Source organism: Embiotoca jacksoni, unplaced genomic scaffold (genome assembly GCF_022577435.1).
Source record: "Embiotoca jacksoni isolate LCO1_2020_lvr unplaced genomic scaffold, fEmbJac1.0.p SCAF_1, whole genome shotgun sequence".
Taxonomy (NCBI): Eukaryota; Metazoa; Chordata; class Actinopteri; family Embiotocidae; genus Embiotoca; species Embiotoca jacksoni.
Genome location: NW_027185229.1, coordinates 14,826,625 through 14,849,745, shown reverse-complemented (window position 1 = coordinate 14,849,745; position 23,121 = coordinate 14,826,625). Strand labels below are relative to the sequence as shown.

The window sequence follows — 23,121 nt, the reverse complement described above, 5'->3', positions numbered from 1 at the left end:
GTGTGTGTACACTACATTCCCTCCATGTGTGTGGGTGTGTGTGTGTACACTACCTTCCCTTGTTATGTGTGTGTGTGTGTGTGTGTGTGTGTGTGTGTGTGTGTGTGTGTGTGTGTGTGTGTGTGTGTGTGTGTGTGTGTGCTTCAATGAGCGAGAGAGAGAGAGAAACTTGCCCTGTACTTAAGGACAATCCTACTGAAGAATGTTCCAGGCCAATCTGCTGGCTGTATTGTGTTAATTGTGTGAGTGTGTGTTCATACATCCTTATGACATTATCTTATTTGTAATGTATCATTTTTACTGTACATGATGTTATAAATACTTGCTTCTGTATTCTGCACAATGAAGCACTTCACTGCACTGACATGATAGCACAGCCATATCTAATGCAAAATTTACTCGCTATCATGTGGTGGTACCATTCTAAGACCAAAAAAGGACCTTCACCATGTGAACTCGAGGCCAGTTTGTGTTGTCAATGCGGCTCAAGGCAGATGTACAGTAATCACCATCGACTATTTTGAGTTTTATAACATTGTGACAAGCAGAGAAGATAAACATGCCTTCATGTTCAGTGAAGTGAAGTATGTATAATTTTGTTAGTCATCAGATTAAAATCAGTTTTTTGATTTTTTTTTTTTTTTTTTTGGTGTTGTTTTTTTTGTCCTGCGATAATTCAGAACGACAGACCACCAACACGGTCCAATAAATTGTTCTCATGTCAACATGTCTTGTTTACAACTCATGAATGGTTTGTAATAAAGCACGGTCATGAAAGGCTTACCTCTCACCCTGTGCTTTACGTGTCATGGAGGCTGTGCAAACCTGGCGTTACGATCTGTTCTGATCTGTCCTGGCCTGAACATATTACAAGTGGTCAGTTTCTGAATTACCAAATTCACAGAATTTTTACAAACGTGAAATACGTGACATGTTTTTTAATAGACATAGCATTGAAATGAGGTGCAGTGCAACCCAGTATCACGACAAAACGTGAAATAGACATGCCAATCCACGACAGCAAAATGTGAAATAGCTACACTTTGGCCTCGCTAGGCGGGACAGTTTCACCGTTTCCTGTAGTGGATGAAAATGAAACCTACAGCATGCATACAGTCATGTGATTTACAGGGAAATGAAACTTTTTTGAAAAACACATGGTTGGGGTGAGGAAATCATCACAGGGTTGGGGTTTGTGACAAAAAAATACATTTTAACATCTTGGATTTGAAACTTGTGCCTCCTGCGTGGCAGGCTCTGATTCATGCCACCAGACCACCGCTCCTGCCGCAAAATATTGTCTAAAAATGTCTTTTCTACTTGGTCACATGATACTTCGTTACGTTAGTTTTATGTGCCTGTACGTTTCACTATTACCAAACTTGAAATTGTCACGTGTGGAGAGGCCAAAGCCTGGCTATCTCACATTTTGCTATAGTAGTCTGGCGTGTCAATTTGACCCTTTGTTGTGATACTGGGTTGTGCAGTGCGAAGAAGTAAAAACATGTTTTAATGCCAGTAGCTTCAACTCCTCTTCTCCTCTCCTACATGCTCACTTGCATATAGACTGGGGAAGTGAGATCCAATCACAAGTGGTCACACGAGACACATTTGGGTCACGTGATAATGCCAGGTGTGAACGGTCAGCTTATAGCTGGCCACTTGTTATCCTATCACACCAGTATGGATCAGGACGTATTGATAATGCCATTTGTGCACAACCTCATGGTGACTGCTAACCTTATTTTGCACCTTGCTACCGCAGTTGTCATTCTGCCACGCACTTTTCCCCCATCACTTCATAATCGCTTAAGTAGAGACAACGGTGATAAGCAACCAAACTAAAATCAGCTTGAAAGATCTAGGGGCTTTCTCCTCTGATGAACATTTTTGTGATTTTTTTTTTTTTGTGAGACACGCAGCTCGTTCTGTTCATACTAGTGCGAACGCAAAGGCTTTCATCAGCGGGTCACTGGTTCATTTGCAACTGCATTACCTCATTCAGTCACATAATGTCACATCCAAGCCATAATGAGTTTTTACTGCCTGCTGTGTTTATTTGAACCACTGCTTCTGTATTTGGTCTGCTTTCTCGTGCCCTTTTAGTCTTAGTTGTGTGATGCTGACCTCTGCACTGGTTGTGAGTAGTGCACACACAGATTCAAAAAATAAACAGCAGCCTTTTGGCTTTAGTACAACTTGGCTCTGTTGTTCCATTTGTCTGAGGGAATATGATTACAGTCTTATGGAGGAATGTGAACCACGTGAGAACAAGCTTAAATAAAATAGCCTTAAAACTAGACTTTGACACATGGCTTCTTGACAAAATGGACCTGTCTTGGTTGATTCCGTTCTTTGCTGATACAAATATGCTATAAACCATTGTTACACTGTAAACCCAGGGGTTTTGAGGCCAGTGAATGCTGAGATACCCTGGCGCCTGGACCTGCTTTGGATAACTGGTCAAAGAAGGCTTTTATTGCATGAGCATTAATTTATATTTGGCAGTATGGCTCTGTCCTGGGACCTTCCTGCCCTTCCACATGCTTTCATGGAAATCCTAAAAGAGCACACCTCAGGCTCAGACAGGCTGAATCAGTTTAAATAAGGCGCCCTGTTTGAAATTTGCCCATGAATACACCCCAGGGAATCCGCTGATGTGGGCCAGCCCCGAGATCAGCTGTTAAACTGAGCATGACTTCGTGGCCTGCCGAAACTAATGCTATGCTAGATTTAATTCATAAACAATTCAAATAATCCAACATAGACAGTTTTTTTTCTGCTTCGGTTTGACTCATAACTTGGCTGCTGTAATAACACCAACCACGCATTCATTAGTGAATAATTCAGTCAGAAATTCAGAGGTTCCATTGGAGAGCTGGTGTCTGATTGTTTGTTCTTCCCTCGATCTGACAAACAGATCAACATCTAAAATTAATGAACAAATGAGAAATGATGGAAATATTTTGTTTGTTGTTTATCATAGATTTGTCTAGATCTGTCATCTAGTCCTGTCTGAACTATGTAACAGTGAAAGGGAAACGTATACAAAGTACATATGAATATACAGGAAACTTGCATGAACACGTAACAGGAATAAACTTGAAATGTAGATCACCATCATTTCAAGGCAATAGAGTTGAGAAGAGAGATGAAATAGTGGAAACTGAGTGCAGGCAGCAGCAACAGATTCCAATGGGATTTCTTTTAATTCTGTAACATGCCAATTAATCTGGTAGGAAAAATGTAGTGGTTCATTGTTTTTTAATTTCCTCCTCCCTGTTTTTATTTCAGAAAACCCAGCTGATCTTTCACCTCTGGCATCTTTTATCATGCACTACCCCAGCTCTTGTGACTCTGCAGTTGCTTGTAAACGTGATATAGATGAGAGTTGAAATTTTGGGTCGCCATAGAAGTTGGGAAAGTTGTGCCATAATAAATGTCGCTTGTACGTGTGTTAAAACTGACTGTACAAAACAAAGCATGCACATGCTCATCACTGATTCAGACATCCTTATCTATGCTTGCGCTGTAATGAAAGCAGCTCGGCCAATCTGTGTAGGCAGGCAGGCAGGCAGGCATGTATGTATTACAAAGTCAAGGTAAGTGCCCTTTCAATTTTAATGTGCTGGAGTTGTGCAACCCACAGACTGATTCTAAAGGTGGTTGTAACAAGGTGTGATGTCATCCACTGGTTTGCATTGAACCTGCTTTGCTGGCCAGAATTGCAGCTTATGATCAGTGCCATCTTTTCTTTTTATAGCCAGATTGTTCCAGCTGGTCACACGCAGGTTTTCTTCAACAACTTTCTCTCTGTCTTCTAACCTCCTACAGAGCTTGAAGGAGCTGTTGGAAGATGCATTTAATGTCCAATTAAATTTGCCAACAGTTATTTGCTCATTCAATGTGAATACACCAGACTGGCACTGCACATGTGATCTGTGCACAAATGTAATATTTGCATCTAATATAGTTCAAAGCAGTTGTAGAATAACTTCTTGAATGCTTTACTTAAAAGTTAAAAGACCAGTGCAACTTTGTAAAAATACTCCATTACAAGTGCAAAACGGTACTAGTCCTGAATTCAAAAAGCTGAGAAGTATGAATATAATTATATACCTAAAGTATCCAAAGTAAAAGTGCATGTTCTGCAGACAAATGTCTCCCTGACAGAAATCTATTATTACATGATTATGCCAATGCTGATGCATTAATTTGTAAGTAGCATTTTACAGTTGTAGTTGGTTTTAACTACTTCTTTTTTGGTTTAATCTACTGGTTTCCAACCTAAAAGTACAGCCCCTCTCAGAGGTCTAAAAACAAATCTGAAGGGTCATGTTGAAGATTAATGAGAGAGTAAAAAAGGAATAACATGTCTACTGTGTTACATACATTTTGATTTAAGATTATACAGTTATCAGGTACGGGCCGCAGGTAGACCGTTTTTTTTTTTTTTATAATGTCACTAAATGAAAAGTTTGGCTGCCACAGTTTTAATGAAGTGGCAGCTGCCATGTATTGAGGCTGAAGCCAAGAAAAATGTGCAGATGCAAACCATTAGCTGACATCCCACCTTGCTATGTCCATCTTTATACGGTATGGTATTGTGTTGTATAAGATTATATGTTTTTTAATCTAATCTAAAAAGTAACCGTAGCTGTCAGATTAATGTAGTAGAGTAAAGGCATGAAGTAGCGTAATATAGAAGTACTAATACAAGTATCTCGTGAGTTGTGCTTAAGTACAATACTAGAGTAAGTCCACATATTTACTTTCCACTACTCGGTCAAGGGATCATTGCTCTGTTCATTTAATGTTTACTTCTTTATTGAGATGTAAAACTGATCCACATCCTATAGCGCTAACAGTAGAAATTCAGCTCATGGCCTTTCCTTCCCAGTGCTGTCTAATATACGCATCCAAGCCACAAGTAATGTGGAGCGAAACATGCTACTTCCAATAGAAACTGAAAAATTCCCTCAGTAGGGAAGCGCAGGACTGATGGGACTGCTGTGGCATTGCTCAGTCCTGAACATTACATAGAAACTATAGAAGGTTTAGAACAGCATCTGAACTCCTTAAATCAAACTTATTGTAGCAGGGAATTGGTTTTGTCCTCAGATGTTACAAAGTATGAATGAAACAACTTACACAACTCATGTATGTCTCCTGTGGCCCTGCAAACTGAATGTGTTGGTGCTGTGTGAAGTCACAAGGGGGGCCTGAATCACTCTCCGTGCACAACGGCTCATGTTCTCATGTTACCACTGACATTAATCATCACTGTCCTGAACACACAACACAGTGCTACAGTTGCCCTTTATATAATACAATCTCTTTGAATGGACTGTAATACCTGTTGAGTCACCACTGCTAGAATCACTTTTCTGTTATCTGGGGAGAGGGGAGTTCTGTAATGTGTGTCTGTGTGACAGAATGAGAGGACCAAAAAAGGGTACTGCAGGGTTTGCGGTTAGACTCGCATTGAGCCCAGTACAGGAGGTTATAAGCTGACCGTTCACATTTGCAGCATTCTGAAAAATTGTTTGGGCAAGGCAACATGACTTCTTATTGCCTTTTTTTTTTTATTATTATTTTATTTTTTACAAATTACAAACCAGACCTGCTCGGGGCACTTTTTATTCAAGTGTGTCCGTTTTTGGACTTCTCTAATCTTCCTCTGATTTTTGGTGAGATATAACTTAAACATTTATTGAAATTAAACTTTGTGAGAAATTTTAAGGGAAAAAACAATATTTGGTGGAGCTGTTTTCATCTCATAAACATCTGAACAGTGAACCCGACTACACACTGCTTTTTTATAAGCAGCATGTAGCTGGGCCTTTCTCTTTTGTACTCTCTACCTCTCGGTCCCAACTTTCCTTTTCTTTGAACTGTACATTTTGCTCATTTAAAGGTTTGTCGGTAAAGAGGCAGGTAGACGGTTGCTGCTTTGTGCCACGCCAAGAGACGTGATGATGTCACTTTTGGCACATGTATCAGGGTACACTAAGTCATGCCTGGTGATTGGATTCTCAAGGGTCTGTCAACTTATTCCTGCTTGTTATGTGTCAGCACTGGTCAAGTTGACTGTTCATGGCAGGCCAAAATAACCCTCAGGCCACCAGAAAATGTCCCAGTAGTCCTAACAGGCCTACTGTTATAGAATATAAAGTATTCTCGATACTTTATAAGACTTTTTTAGCTGTTGCACTTTCAGCATCCTGTTTTGCTTTTCATCTTGGCCGGCAACAATCCAAAATTTCAAATAATGATATAATGTTGTTGTTTTATGATACAGGAAGGGTCCCAACATCACCCTAATCCATCCCAAGGACAATTTGACTCCGCAGTTCCACAACTTACAAAGAACTGGACACATTGAAATTGTCATCAGATGACTGGGCCTCCTCTGCAGGGGGTAGGGGTGGGGTTTGTGACTGTTGTCGTTATTACTATTATTAAGAGCATAAATGTAAATGAAAATGAGTAACTGTGGCCGGGCTAGTGTGACAAAAAGGTGTTTTCATAGTAACTCAAGTATCTTTTGTTTTTTAGTATTGTGCCACTTATTCAGCCCAGTATCACGGCAATGCATGTAATACACACAAGTCCACTAAAGAGCGTCCGCTAGACATGAACGTAAACAGAGTAAGCAGAGGCAGGTCAAGTGACAGAGGTCATGTGACAAACATCAGTCAATGAGACACACACAAAAAAAAAACCTCAAGTCTATGTCAAGAGAAAGGTTGGGTGGCTTGGTGGTGTAAGTCCCAGACTTACACCCGGGAGGCGACGGAGTGTTTTTTGGGAGTTTTTTTTCCTGACCATGACCACAAGGTTTTTCCCTTAGCCTAACCAAGGTTTGTTTTTTCATACTCTTAAGCACATGGGTGTCCACAAGGTTTTGTTTTGCTAGAGCACATGATACTGATATGTGTCCGGGGCAACACTGACACTAATACGCTTCCCTCTAGTGGACGGGTGTGTGCATTACACGCTTTGCTGTGATCAACACTGCAATGAAAAGTCACAATAAAATCTACAATTTCAGGCAATACTTCTCTGCAGGTTCATCCCTACAAGCAACACAATGTTTTTACATTGTGATACATTATTATTATAAGCCTATTCATTATTGGCACTGGAAATAGTCATTGAGAAAAGGTTTTTAGAGTGGGTGATCAGTGGTAAAGATAAAATATTTAATAATTTGATTTTGGTCCAGATACCCTGATGCCCTTTTCAGTCAGGTGGGTCTATCTGATGAATTATGAATGAACTTTAAACTACAGAGACAAAATAACAAAGAAAATGTCCTGAAAGAGGAGAATGAACATAAAGCATCGACCCTTTTCCAAAGGCTGCCTAATTAGAAAGTGGTATCATACTTCGTCCATGTATGTTGTTTTATGACAGAACAAAGCAAATACCCAGACTGCTTTATGAAAAGGAATTTCCTGAGAATAAACCTGATACATGCTTATCCTTTTTCTGTATTCATGGTAATTATCCATACAGTACCTGTCAGTTCTCACATTTCAGCGATGACACTCAAGCTTTGCTGTCGTCTCACAGCACTAAAGCAAAGTGAAAATCCAATTGCCACATTGTCAAACAAATTAAAGGGTGTGAATCGTACTCCCAGTGCACTGCTAAAATTCCTGTCTTTGCTTTCTGTGCCGCTGACAGCGATGTCAGCAGAGGTGGAGATCTTATAGTGTCTGCAAGATGTTAAGGTTGCCCTCACAAGTGTTGCACAGAAGTAAGAGGTACAAAGGCAGGTACAGTCTGTTATACCACTCCAAGATAAATGTGACTCAACACCTATGAGTGCATTTAAATTACAGAGTCTACTCCAGCGGAACATGTTTTCACTGCATGCCAAACACAGTGGCTCTGTGTGTTTCATGCTATCAGCAGCTGCTTTCATTGTTGTTTTTTAATTCTCACACTGACTTATTTTGTACTGACAGAATGACTAATAGGATCAGTCATATCAAACAAGGTATAAATATATACAGCTGATGGAGAAATGCTCCACTGTTAAAAAGGGATATGCAAACATACATTCATAGTTGTGAGGACCCTAATTGACATAACGCATTCTCTAGCCCCCCAACCTAAACCTAAACTTCACAATTGAATGCCCAACCACAAAAACAACCCTTTCTCAACCTTAAACTAAACCTAAAACCTTACCCAAACAAAACCTAACCTTGAACTAACCTGAACCTATTTTAAACCATACCTTCCCCTAACCCTAAACTAAAGCAAAAGCTAACCTAAACCTGCGATTATGGGATTTGAGTCCCCACATTGGTGCTTGTGTAAACATATATATCTCCCCACATCATGACAAAGACAGAAAGATGTTATGTTGAGACTAAAGACAGGGCTGTGTCACGAAGGTGGCTCTCATTTAAACTGGCTAGATCACCACGGTAACTTATGCTGCAAACTTAACCTGGTCTGCAGCAGGTTGTTCGAGATATCAGATCAAAACATATAAAAGCACCGCCGACTGACCAATCAATTGTCTGGGAAAAATGACATCGCCAATCGTAGAAGATCCCGTGAAGCTCGGTGCGCTGAGTGACGCAGTCCACAGAGTGTTCAGAGACCGACCGACCTCTTTGGCTTTCCCAGGCTATTTTTTTTTTAAAAAGAGAAAGCTTATAGATTTAATTTCATTATGTTTTTTTGGCTGATATTATGCTGGTTCTTATTTCTTCCTCGGTAGTTCGTTTGACATTGCTGGAGCTGCAAGTGAAAGAATAAGACAAAAACTGTCACACCTGCCATGCGAATACATCTAAGCATAAATTAATTTAATTAAATACACACGTGAAATCAAAATTAGATCTTCAAGCGCGCTCGTGATAAAGTGTCATAAGCCTTTCAAATTTGTCTACACACTCAACCAGTCGGTGGTATTTTGTGCACATTCTTCCTGCATTTAGCAGTTGTGCTGCTTTCAGATGGATTGTGTGTTTAACTTCCTCACATTTTTCGAAAATTATATTCTGCTCCGCATTTGTAAAATATGTCACTCTGCTGCCAGTACAATTGTCCGTGTATGGTATTGGTCGGACACTGCAAACGCCTCCTCTTTTATTTGAATGTGCTCAAAGCCTAAAATAGAAAACGCCTGGATTAACAAAGAAAGTTGATAACCACCGTCGCGGAATCAATTATCTTTGACTGCGAGTTTCCGCTTTGTTGAGCCAGCTTGGTATGCTGAAATTGCTTCATAGAACACCCCTCTGGTGCAATAGGCTGCCTCCCACAGATTAAAAATGTATGGATCGGATTTACACAATAATTACCGCGGTAGGGCACTCATGGTATATGCATACATATACCATGAGTGCATGGTATACGTATGAGTATACATACAAATATACACACATGCAGACATGTACACGCTGAACACTAAACACTTTTATATAGGCTACGATCGTCCATGTACTCAAGCGCACACGCTTTCGTAGATGCCAGTGTGTGTGTGTGTGTGTGTGTGTGTGACAATCCTGTCAACATCAGGGGCTGCTCAGGAGGAGAACGATGGATAGGAGGAGGCTCGTGCTATGCAGAGTGGTGATTGGCCGTTGCCATACCAACGAGGGCGGGACAAAGTCAGGGATTGGTGCGGGAGGAGCCCCAGGCTGATTATAAATTCCTCCTGTGCAGCGGCGTCTTCTCTCCCGAGCTGTCTCCGATGCGTTTCTGTGGCTTTATTTCGTCTTTCCTGTTATCTGGCGCAGCGAGGTGCCCCGCGCGGAGGACGGAAGGTTTGAGGCGCCAGACGGACTCGTGGACGGGGTCAGTCCGTTTCCCCCCCCCACCCGACCCCATCCCCCCCCCTCGTCCCCCCCCCCCCCCCCCGCCCCCTGCAGAGCCGCGTGTCCATCACAGTAACAGAGCTGTCTGCATTTTGTGGATTTACCTCTCCCCGTGAGTGACACCTGGGAAGGCGAGGGGAAACCTGAGTGGAGAGGCAGGAGGCTGTTCATCCCAGCCTGTCACCCCTGCATCGATCCATCCGTCCATCCGTCCATCTGTCCTTACACCCTGTGTGTAGATGACCTCTGCTCTTCTGTAAGTTAGCTGCTCTGCTGCAGCCACATCCACTCACAGTTGTTATTAAGACATACCGACCTTAAAGCAAAGGGTCAGAGGATCAGGGGAGGCAGAAACTGGAGGTACCTGTTGTTCTTTGATATATATATATATATATATATTTTTTTTTTTTTTTTGTCTAATCAGGATTTCTCATTAGCTCACCGGACATCTCAGGGACTCTTCACAGGGGTCTTTCTAATTGGCCGCATTAGCTGTTAACTTTCTCTCTTGCCGGTTTGAAGCTTCATCTTGAGGTCGATCTTTTACGCTCCTCTTTATGTAATGACATTCGGAGGTTACATAATAGTAAAAAAAAATAAAAAATAAAAAAAATAAAAAAAATCGAACTGGTGTAAAGTGACTTGCAGCATTGAGAAGGCGCGTTTACAAAACGATGGTTGTATTACTGACATTTCTCTTTCTCATTGGAATCACAAATAGAAGGTCATACTACACATTGTTCTTCCATAATGATCGCAGCCATGACGTCATGTGTGGTGGGTACAACAGGTACTGATATGAGGATGGGGAAGACTGCATCTTTCAAAAAAGTTTGAAATGTCTTTTCAGTAACTGTTGCTCCTGCAATACAAACATGCTCGGACATCTGAAACCCTTGCATGCACACATGCACCCACAAACCCACTCACTCATCAGCACTCTCCTCATGCATTAGTACTCACATGTCACTGGATGCGGGGATAGTAGTGTTGTAGGACGGGCCATTCACGTAAGTCCTTCTTTAATCATGTACACAAGGCACTGTTAACTTATAAGGGCCTGCAGGGGTAATTGGATTTGTAGTGTGTGTGTGTGTGTGTGTGTGTGTGCAAACCTGCCTCCGTTTTCCATATCACTGTCATGTGTTGTTGAATCACGCAGTTAGGTCTTAAAAACAGTAGTTTTTTGCTTAAAGTGTTGCATGTTGCACATGTTGTGCGGCGCAGTGGTGCTGTGGTGAGCATTGTCCCCTCACAGTAAAAAGGTTCCGGGTTCGAATCCGGTTCTGGGCCTTTCTGTGCGGGGTTTGCATGTTCTCCCCGTGCTCGCGTGGGTTCTCTCCGCATGCTGTGGCTTCCTCCCAACATCCAAAAACATGCACCTCAGGTTAATTGGTGGTTCTAGAAATTGCCCTTAGGTGAGAGTGTGAATGGTCTTTGTTTCCGTCAGTCTCTCTGTTGCCCTGGGAGGGAGGCTGAAGCTCAGTCAGTAGACTGGGTTGCACACCAATCAGAAGGTTGGTGGCTCAGTCCCCAGCTCCTTCTGCCCACATGCCCAAGTGTCCTTGAGCAAGACACTGAACCCTAAATTGCTCCCGATGGTGTCCCATCGGTATGTTGTAAGTCGCTTTGGATAAAAGCGTCAGCTAAATGTAATGTTGAATAAATGTGTCAAGTAATGATTAGAGTGGATAGATGCATCAAAACACCTTATTAGATATATATTGTTTTTCTTTATCATGGCATGTAGGGTTATTTTGAATTGAGTTTAATTTTGCTGCAGCTATGACATTTTATGCAGACATAGGCAACTGTTTAAACGCTTCTACCCTGGATGTCCCTGTATGAGGGACAGGCCGCATCTGTTATAAAATCAGAACTCGTCCCAGTTTTTAAGGCTGCCTGGCACCACTATCACTAAAATGGAAGTAGCTTTGTTGTTCCATGACAGTTGAATTTAAGAATTATTAGAATAGGTTCAGCAACATCATTGCTTACTATAAGGCTGCTTTAAACTCTAATATAAAATTGGGTGTCAAGAATCAGGTGGAAGAAGTACAAATGTCCATTTTTGGTGGATTTAAAAAAAAAAAAAAAAAAAAAATCTTCTCTGACCTTTTAATAAGGACACACAGATTTAAAAAAGTGTCTCTTGTCCATAGATATCAAGGTTGTTGATTTTTGAACTTACAGTTGTGCAGCTGTTACTAACTAAATTTGGGGATCTTTTATTATGAGGTCATTTCAAATAGTAGTCCACCGGGTTAAATGGACAATTTGCTAAACCTTTTCTGTACAACATTTCAATTACTGCATAACAACAGTAACAAGGCCGGGCTTCGCCATCCAGCTTTATTTTTGTCAACATGGCAGAGCAGTGTGTGTATGAGGCTGTCACTGTAATTCAATTTTAGTTAATGATTAACGGTCATGCAAATAATTGTGAATAATGATTTAATTGTCGGTTTCTACTCATTTTATGCCCTCAATTATTGTGTAAGCCAAATCCTAATTTAATAATGCATAATTTAAGAAGAAGAAGAGCCATTTTTGGCCATTTAACATTGGAAAATGTAAATAAAAAATACTTTTCTGTTTGTGTTGACTTTGTAATCAGAGATGCACAGGGCAGATAAAACATAACAACTTAAATATACAAAGCTTATTACTGAAATACACAAGGGTATTGCTGACAATGATGGGTATCAATATTTTATATAAACAATGGAAAACATGATACAAATGATATTTCTGTCAGTATCATCCAGCTGTTTTTACAGATGAATGGAAAGAATTAAAAGATTACTCAAAATAAATGTGGTCAGCTATAATAATCACTATTAGGCGATTATCTAATAATTGTGACAGGCCATGCATTGGGTTTTAACAATGGAAACAACAATAAAGATTCAAAGAATGGATTAAATTATGTGTTTTGTCTGCTCCAACATTATCAGTTAACATAGGATGGATAACTACAGTTTTAAAACGGTATATTCCTATAGTGCAATGAATATCAAAATTAACATCCTGCGTGTCTGTGTTTTCCAGACAAAGTAGTGTTGAACAATTGTAAACTCACAACGTCAGAAGTATGCCTCTGAACTGCTTAGGTGGATCCTTGATGAGTGAGGACATCCTGTGTGTGAGGCAGAAATGGTTCATCAGACAATCAGTGCCTTCCCAATAAAAGTAGCCTTGCATAACCTCCAAGTTACTAAGTCACAAAGGGGAGGGGGGGGACCCCTTCGATGAATCTCATTTTGTCAGAGAGGAGGTCATAGGCTCAGACTTGAAGAAAACAAGAGAGCTGCTACATTACAATACATATTTGTTTAATCATTTTACAGTTTAATTCCACCTTATTATGCAACAGGCAGCTTATACAGGGAATTTTCTCAATAACTTACTCTTCTCAGCAACCCTGTCCATGACCATGTCAGACTCCAATGGCATTGCATTTCTAGGCAGCCATCAATTGTGTTGACAGACTGCTTCTAAGAGTCTGCTTTTGATTATTTTAAGTGTTGACAGCGTTCTTTTACAGCCCTCATGAGTCTGGGAAAAGTTCCATCTGAAATTGTACGAAAGCCCAAGAAAAAAAAAAAGTATCCAACAACATACTGAACCACCTCAATACACTCATTAAAGTAGCAATCAAGCCATGTTGAAGTAGAAGATTTTATTCACCAGTTGTGCTTTTTTGCTCAGTTTTATCAAGGGGATTCTAAAGGGTTCCTGGACTAATAGCCTAATAATAAGGCTGATCATACTATAGGGTTTTTAAACTAGGATTAACTACCTCTACATGAACATTCCTATTTCTATCCAGCAGACCCCTTTGTTTAGTTCTCATTTTAAAATGGGGTACCAGACAGAGTTCATCACCAAATCATAGAGTCAATGTTAAGTAGCTATGGCTGGAAGTAATAAGATCTCCAAGCAGCAGTTGCCAATTCAGCTGGCAAAATGTTTGCCGCCTAAAGGAAGCTGTCTTTGCCCACTTTTACCTGAAATGAAGCCCCAGTTATTTTGAATTTTTAAAATTAGTATACATTTTGAGTGTTGAATCTGCCACTATTTATAGTTTCACAGGCATAGCAACAATGGCAATGACAATGAGTGGGGGAAGGTTCCATAAGTATGGAAGCAAAATTTAGAGGTAAATGAAATAAAATTAGATAAATATGAATGTTGTATTTGTTACACCACCTGTGTGTTGAGTTAAATGGAAAATGTGTCCCATCTATGCAGTTTTTAGGATTAATGCAAAACTATTATAGTCACTATATTTCATTCCTGCTTTTTTGTACTGTCGGTCTTTACTCTGCTGTCTTTGTTAGCTTTCAGTTTCCAATAATATTAAGACAGCAGTATAGTACCTGTGTACATGCCACACATGATAATAATAGTTAAATTTCTGAAGAATTAGACAGAAAAAGGGTTTTACTGAAATTTTCAGTTCATAATAGCAATCTTTTTGCCTTAGCATGCTGCAGCTTAGGCACAAGAGTACAGTTTACATAAGCAGCTTATTACTGAGTCCCTGATTCACCACACAGCCCCGGGCCCACTCAGCCATGTTAATGTGAAGATAGAACCTACCATATTTAACAACAGCCCTGGCACCAGCACTAAACACCACTCAGAGATGAACAAACACATGCAGACATTTGGTCAAACATAACAAATGGAAGGCAGTTTGCACGTCACACAACACTGTGTTCGACTACTCTAACAGCTACTGTGATGCAACATTGAAAGGTTAAATGCTTCAGCAAAGCAAGAATCTTTTGTAAAAATATATTCATCATTTCCATAATTCGAGACTCCATTGGTCCTTGGTATGAGTCTACATATTACAAAGGCTGTGTTGTAGTTATGAAACCTACACTCACCAGCCACTTCATTAGGTACACCTTGCTAGTACCATGTTGGACCCCCTTTTGCCTTCAGAACTGCCTTAATTCTTCGTGGCATAGATTCAACAAGGTGCTGGAAACATTCCTCAGAGATTTTGGTCCATATTGACATGATAGCATCACGCGGTTGCTGCAGATTTGTCGGCTGCACATCCATGATGTGAATCTCCCGTTCCACCACATCCCAAAGGTGCTCTATTGGATCGAGATCTGGTGACTGTGGAGGCCATTGGAGTACGGTGAAATCATTGTCATGTTCAAGAAACCAGTTTGAGATGATTTGAGCTTCGTGACATGGCGTGTTATCCTGCTGGAAGTAGCCATCAGAAGATGGGTACCCTGTGGCCATAAAGGTATGGACATTTAGCAACAATAATGCTATGGCGTTTAAACGATGCTCAATTGGTACTAAGGGGCCCAAAGTGTGGCAAGAAAATATCCCCCACACCATTAAACCACCATCACCAGCCTGAACCATTGGATCCATGCTTTCATGTTTACGCCAAATTTCCTAAAATGAGGCAGTGCATAGTACAGGAAATCCCCTGGCATCTAGACATTGGTGGTGGTGGTAATGGAATTAATTAAATTATTTTTATTTTTTTTATAGAACGCCAAATTAGTCATAAATAAATGACAGGCACTTAACACCGAAAAGTTCTGATGCAGAACTTTACAACATTATAGAGAGAAATCTAACAGTTAAGCAATTCCCCCTTTCACTTCCAGTCTTCATACCAAAGTGCCCAGGTCGAGCTCATCCGAATCCACTTCTCATGTCATCCAGATCTACGGTCACGGGCACCACCAACCTCCCCAATATTTAATGTTGTGTCTCCTTGTGCTGTTCTTTTCTCTTTCCATTCTCTCCTCACCACAACCAGTTGAGGCAGATGATCTCCCACCTTTGAGCCTGGTTTCTAAAACAAAGATAAAAAAAAAAATTTAAAAAAAAAAAAATCCCTTTCAATTCATCTGCAGAACCACAAAGTATTAAGATTCTGTCTTTGTGTGTATGACCAGCAGCCACATACTTCATCCTGTGCAGCTGCTGCTGCCAAGGTTGCATTAAATTACAAAAAAAAAAAAAAAGCCCTAAAGGACCTTAATTGTTGCTGGGCATGTTTCCTTGCTTATAGCCAGTATGCTTCACAAACTCCTTACAGGTATGCAGGCGGTGCTTTCACACCCACGCAATCCAGCTAATGTAGAATTGTTCACCTTATCTGAGGCAGCTAGTGCTTATGTTTAGAATTATAGTGCTTTCAGGTACCGCTGGAATAATACAAATGCTGTGACAGGCACAGTCTATTGGAGAGAAGCTGTTTGATGTTTAACTGTGCATCCTGCATCTCAGGATTTGCTTGCTTCTGTGAGCAGGAGGGCGGCCAGTCGGTTCACTTTTAGCTGTTGAGCTCAGCAGTGTGTTTGGGCACTTTGCATAATTGCAGGTCTTAACCGCACTAGTTGCTAGTCTTGTGCTGCAGCTGTGACACATTATTAGATGCTAGCTCGCACACTGACACATGCAGAAGCCACCTTGGGAAATGTATCTTGTGTTGTGTGTGAATGGTGTGAGGTAAGCTGTGAGTCACAGAGCTGGTACTGTCAGAAACATGACCAGAAGCTAAAACCTGAGGGAAAATTTCCAACACACCAGAATAATTGCACACACAATGTGATTTAAAGCAATCTGACATATATATAAAGGTCTGAAACCCTGTTGCATGTTTCTGACATTAAATTGAAAAAGACCTGAACTGCACTCTCAAGTCATGTGTCATTAATTTGATGGTCATGGTTTGTTTTGTCTGCTTTGTCAAGTAAAAGTAATTCTCAGCTTTGTAAGAGTGAATGATCACTGATGGAAATGTCAAAAATAATGTGTCAGCTGCTAAACAGGTCTGTGACTATTCACAGTACCTCACTGGTAAATATCAATAATCATCTCCCTGACACAAGGAACCTTCAGGCCGTAAAGAGTCACAGATCTACACCAGATGTTGTGTGAAATTTGTCACAAGTTTTCTTTGGCTAGATAAGGTCCCCAGAAATGTCACGCCCAACGTCGAGGGACAATCAATGTGAACGTGGCACGATGGCAGTTGGGTTATAGTTTCTCGCCCTAGAGCAACACAATTATTCGCTCCCCACCCCGCTGCCCACCAGATTTGGCTCACTGCTACTCCTTTTTGTTCCTTAAAACTGACACAAAATTGAATGTGTGGTCTCTGCTCGAGCTTTATGTCCAGGGTAAAATGGCAAATGCAAGTGCTCGTCACAAAAATGTGGGTAAATCAGGTGCTGATTTTCATCAAACAATGTAACTTGGTATATTAAACACTGTGTGCGCATGTAACTGGAGCAGTCTCATACAGTATGTGCGATTTCAGTCCACAGAACAATGATGGACTTTGCTGCTAAAGTTTAAGACGCTAAGGTGTTGGCTAAAGGTGAAGTAATTCGCTATCTAATGCCTGAGTGACAGTCAGAATGGCATGTGTTAGTGATGGCTGACCTGCTGCACTGCTGCGGTTCGCTTGCATGTTTGTGTCCACACTCTTAGCATGTCTACTGCAGTGCTGATACTGCTTGCCATTACGTTGGCCTTGGATAATGGTCATCACCAATCAAATGTTTGAGATCCAACAAGTGAAGAGTTGTAACCGAAAAGCTTTCTTGTGATTTTTGTTTACCATCGTTCAGAGCAAGAAAAACACGCACAGACAGAGAAATAGAGATAGGGAGTGCATTAGAAAAGGACTGCCCTTCACCTTTTTAATTCATGATATAATTACAGCCTGTACTGGGTTTCTGCTGGGACTGTTGCACACGTGGGCTCCATTGTCTGCACATACAATTATATACTAAAATGGTGAAAAATAATTTAGCAGGAGTCAGTTCAGGCTTAATCCTTGACCTATCCAGGTCCTCTGACAATCATCTGCATCCTTAAGACTGAGTACCTTCAATAAGTTTCGCTCACATTGGCTCTGCTGTTTTTGTCTATAATTGTATGCATATAAGTTATACATGAGCAAGTACCCACACCTCACATTAAAAAGCCTCCTGCATGGACATATGTTCAGTGCGTGGACGTAGCAAACACAAGAGTCAACACACAGGGACTTGTGTGGAATGATTTTATTTATACTTCCTCATTGATTTGAAGTTGTGCCCACAGCCATGAATTTTTACTAAAAGATGTATTTTTTTTTTAACATTACACAGCTTTTTCAGATTACCTATTGGGAACCCGCTGGTCCTCAAAAAGATAGGGTTAAAAGCAGTGGGAATGAGATCAGTGTGGAACTGTTGTGCCTGAAGAAGTCACTTGAGGAGGTTTGTGTAACCCATCAGTATGCTTCCTGTAGAAATTTCCCTGGCACATCTAACTGGTTGGAAGTCAGACCCAGAATATGCTGGAGGGTGTACATAACCCATAGGTATGGGTACATTTTGGAACCCTTCAGGACTCCCTGAAGAGGAATGGATGGGACACTATGGTCCTTCTGCTGATGGGACCTGGACCCATGTAAGTGGCATGAAATTAATTCATGATTCGAATTAATTCATCTACATGCGGGGAATTCTTTTATTGCATAAATAATTGCAATAATAATAATTCTATTTACTGCCAAAAATGAGAAAACTTTTGGAAGTTAGACTAACTATGCTTGCATTGACACAGAGTTAATAGTGAAAACTATGAATTTTCAAACAGAACAACCACCATGACATGCGGGCCCATTGCACAAATCATCATGCCCTGGAACACAATGGGCCAGTCTGATGTTGACCTCAGAACTGTTGTTATTCACTCATGGCCCCTGAACACAGTAGGGCTACTGTTGACATGGAGCCAGGGGGTGACATGTAGACAGAAAATGTGGAAAAACACAAAAGGATTTGTTGTCACTCTCGAAACTGTTGTCAGTGTTATTGCTAGTGATGCCTTCGATATTAACATGTATCTTGAGGAGTCTGAGCAAAAGTCAAAACAGACATTAATTGGATGAGGACTCAAGGAAAATAAGAGATAAACAAAGGGGGGAAAAAAGGCAGTCCTGTCAGGCAGACAAACTGAGGGAGTTTGATGTATAGCCATATAACAGACAAACAAATAATGCTGTGCTTGTTGTCTGATGAGGCCTCACTCCGAAGAGAGATGAGATGGAGGGGAACAAAAGGTCATCTTTGTTACGGCTTCAGCCTGAAGACAAAGTGGAGGCGAGAACGTGACATCATATTTCAAACTACACGTATTGTGTAAAACATTGTGCAGATGTCAAGCAAGGGAATTCTGGATTTTTCATAACTGAATACTGAGTGACATGGACTTTCTGTCTGTGCCCGACTTCCTTCTGCACAACACAGCAAAGAGACAAGTCTGGTAGACTTGATTATCACTGTGTGGCATGGGAGGGGAACCCTCTTGGTTGCCTCCATAATTTAAATATTCCGTTTGTGGGATTACAGGGGTCTGTTGGCAGAAATGGAATAAAATATTTATAATTATCTTTCTGTTGAGTATAATTACCTAAAACAACAAATCTTTGTGGTATTGTTACCTTTGAATAAGCCCTTCCTATCTATAGAGGAAGAGGGTCCTCTTCCATGGAGCGTGCCATGTTGCACCACTTACTTTGCAGAGTGGCCCAGAAAGGACAAACCAAAGACTGGCTATAGAAAGGGCCTTTTGCGAGTTTTGTGAACACCATAGACTCTCTTGCATACCTTGGAAGATGAGGGTGAGGCGAGGCAAGGGCCTGGTTGTATACAATGCCTTCTATGTAAAGTTCTTGACATGTTCTGTATGTATGGTCAGCAGTGAACTGAAAAGCCGTACAGGATGTTAAGTTCCTGTAACAGACCAAACAACCTGAAAGATGTCACAGATGTCTGGGCTGCGTTACCAACAAAGTTTATTGTGTGACTTCCACAAGGAACATGTATCGCATTGCTGTTTAATTACAGCATTCTTTCTTGGACCCTTCAATTTTTACTCTACGTGCTACTCCCATACTCATAACTATTGTAAATATCCAAACCTAGTTTTTCCAGATGGCCAAAAAATTAAGCCTCTTTCCTCTTTGAGTCAAGTGCCTGAAGAAAACCAACAAAGTTCTCATGGATGGAGAAACTGTTTTAGGTCTCACAATTTAATTTACACCACTGGTAGCTGCTCATTGTTACTGAGGTCTGGAGGGCAGGCCATGATTGCTGCATACATTTGGATTTATTTACTATGTCTACAATAATATCACTCGTAGGCAAATGAGGTCATTTTGAATGGCTTGCTTAAATAAGTGTCACTTGGCTCTTTTGTCTAAATCCTCAAGTGTCCTTGCATGACATATTGACTGAACCATCAACTTTCTATTTGCTAAAGGAAATTTCTATTGCTATAGACTCAAACAACCTATCCAAGTGACCACAAAATCCAACAATACACTCTGCCAAGTGGTTCACAGCAGTTCTTAAAATCTCTTTCCAGTGGTTCACCTGATCTATAGCTGTGTTTGCCGTGTCTGTGATAGACTGTGCCAGGTATCAATATTTATAATGTGATCAGCAGACTTTTCATGCTGTCTCAACTGGGCTGAACATATTATCCAGTCATTGAATGCACCCTCATTTAGCAACAACAAAACAAGTTTTGTCTCCAAACAGGCAGCAACAAAAGCACATAACAGTCCATCTTTTCTCCATTCTTCATTTGCATGTTGTAGCTACTTGATAGTCTGCACTGCTCCTGATGTTTTGGAAAAAAATTATCCTTGACTTGAATTGGTCTTCTTTAAACAGGCAACATGGCAGCCCCTAGAAAATGTTCTATGCTTTCAGAATGTGAAAACACGCTATGGTTTCAGGCCCTCTTTATGTAACCTTCTATTTAGTGGTGGATTTCAGCAAACACTTAACTGCTACAAATATGTCTGTCATATCTGTGATATGTGTGTATTGTTGTTGTGGTGTGACTGGATTAAGGCAGCTGTAATTGGATCAGATGCATTGAAGCACAGACATGCCAGCTGTTTACCAGCGATTCTCTCTTACCATTCTGTTTTTTCTGAGGCTGCACTGTCACCACCATTCATCACCTTTTGGGAAAGTGTGTGTGTGTGTGTGTGTGTGTGTGTGTGTGTGTGTGTGTGTGTGTGTGTGTGTGTGTGTGTGTGTGTGTGTGCGTGCGTGCGTGCGTGTGTGCGTGCGTGCGTGCGTGCGTGTGTGTGTGTACAAGCAAAGCTTCTTCTTTTTTTTCATCTATAAGAAGCACTGGCGCATCCAGTAATGTAACCCCAGGCCTAAGGTCAGTTTTAGAGCACATGACCCATCACACACACACACAAATGACAGAGACATATGTGCTTCTCTTCATTTCTCTCCCACACAAAGTATGTTTATCAGCATGGAAATTAAGCCAGGTATGAGGAAAGTGAAAGAGTAGGGCAAAGGAAAGCACATGGTTGATTCCCTCTCATTAATTATGTTGAATTTATATCTCTGTGATTTCACTAAGGCACTGTTGGTATTCTCTGTCATGTGTTGGATCTCTGTTCAGGAGTTTGAAGAAGCTCCTCCTCCTTTCATTTATTTCCCTTTCCTTTCCTTAAGAGTGATGAAAAATGATTCTTCCATAAACCTTTTACATTACCTTGGCCTAGCCTGAGCAGCATGAAAAGGTCCAGATAAGAGAATGGTGTGTATGTGGAATAGAATAGAAAAAATAGAATAGGACTAATGTGAAATAAAGCATCTGTACTATCAGTGTGCTTCTAATGCAGACAGACCACATGCAGTATTCTTTTGTATCATTATGAGATGTAGGCACAGCGCCCAGAGCTGGGTAATTAACTCAATTACTTTCATGACATTGACCAAATTGCTCTGATATGAATCCCTTAAAAAGCCTTGTTATTCGGTAACAAATTTCAATACCCTCTCTACATCCACACTAACATGTTTTCATTTTAAAACACATAACGTTTGCTCATTTTACACAGGTGTAAATGTCATCAGTGTCAGTGAGCTAACTGTGCAAACTCTAATACGAGCTGGGTTACCAGACGTTATCACAGCAAAGAAAACTGAAGCTGTGAGCCAAGGTCGGCACAGCCAGGCTATAAATCGTCAGCCTGTGCGGAGGAATAATAAACACATGCTGTGTGGTAACCACTGGTGCAGATGGTGGACTTAATCAGAATATTGTCCAGCATTTTATTAGGTTCATGTCACCCATTGCCATTTAGGATGTCGGTTGTCCAATCCTTGTCCGGTCAGTCTTTCAGGAATAATCACCCCAAAAAGTGTTTGATTTGTTTTAATTTAACCAAAAGCAGAAGTTTCTTAAGACAGGTAAAAAAAAAAATCATAGCATCTCTCGTTATTTTTACTGCAGAAACGAAACAGAGAGAAAATATAAATAAATCAAACTCAAGAGACAAAAATTATGATTGTTACACGTTGCACTCAAAAAGACTGGAAAATGCAGTCTGAAAAACAAGAAAACCCTGAAGTGGTCACAAATTTGGGGTTCCACTCTACTTTGGCATATCAATTAATTTATGTCACACTGACCCATGCGAACCATCGTGGTAAAATCGGTGTGGAAACTAAGTACTGGTACTGGTGTTTCTGTTTGAGTACACTAAAGCGCACCCATTTATATTGTTCAAATTTGTCTTCGTAATAACAATGCAATACTGGCTTTTAGGAAAATGTTCTGTAAATGTTGTGGAAAATCCCTTTCAATCACAAACAGACAGCAATGACAATCTCTTTCAATTGACCAGCAAGGGCCAGCCTGATAAAAAAAAAAGTGAATGTTGGTCAGTGAGTAAGTGAGTGATTATTACAGTGAAATTACACCTTTGACCTGCCAAATTCTGTGACCTCCTGTATCAGTTTCAAATTAAAAGCTATTATTTTAAATTACAAGCCCTCTTGCATTTCATACACGGTTCAGCCATGTACTAGGTTTTGACCTTGTCTTGTTAAGTTAGTGAAATATAAAACAAAGGTGCATAAACATCAGAGGTTAGCCCATCAGTTTGCAGCAGGTGTTACACACCTTTTGCTTCGCACTGTAGGTGACTAAAGGCTATTACTATTAATGGGACATTAACACAATGTATCACCAACATACTTAAAAGATAAGAAACCATTGAGGAATTATACAAATAAACTTATTTGCAGCTCCAAAGCAGACCGCATGTGATCTATAAAGTCTTCTTTCTTTCTTTCTTTTTCATTGCTTTCTGTGTCTCCGTTATGGCCCAACTCCCACTTGACCTTCCCAGAGATCACAGCTTGTTTTGGCAGCCTGTCAGAAACAAGAAACTGCCATGCCC

General features: G+C 40.6%; 1 protein-coding gene across 2 annotated transcripts in view; it reads left to right on the top strand.

The window, feature by feature from the left end:
- Positions 1–9,721: 9,721 nt before the first annotated feature.
- The window catches only part of cdk18 (cyclin dependent kinase 18), a 52,983-nt gene continuing 39,583 nt past the window's right edge, over positions 9,722–23,121 (top strand). The window contains exon 1 of one of the 2 annotated variants that reach the window (XM_069140129.1): positions 9,722–9,825. The gene's annotated coding sequence lies outside the window, so the exon portion shown is untranslated. Of the gene's footprint in view, positions 9,826–9,877; positions 10,102–23,121 lie in introns of those variants that run through there. The other variant, XM_069140041.1, reaches the window with a different exon arrangement.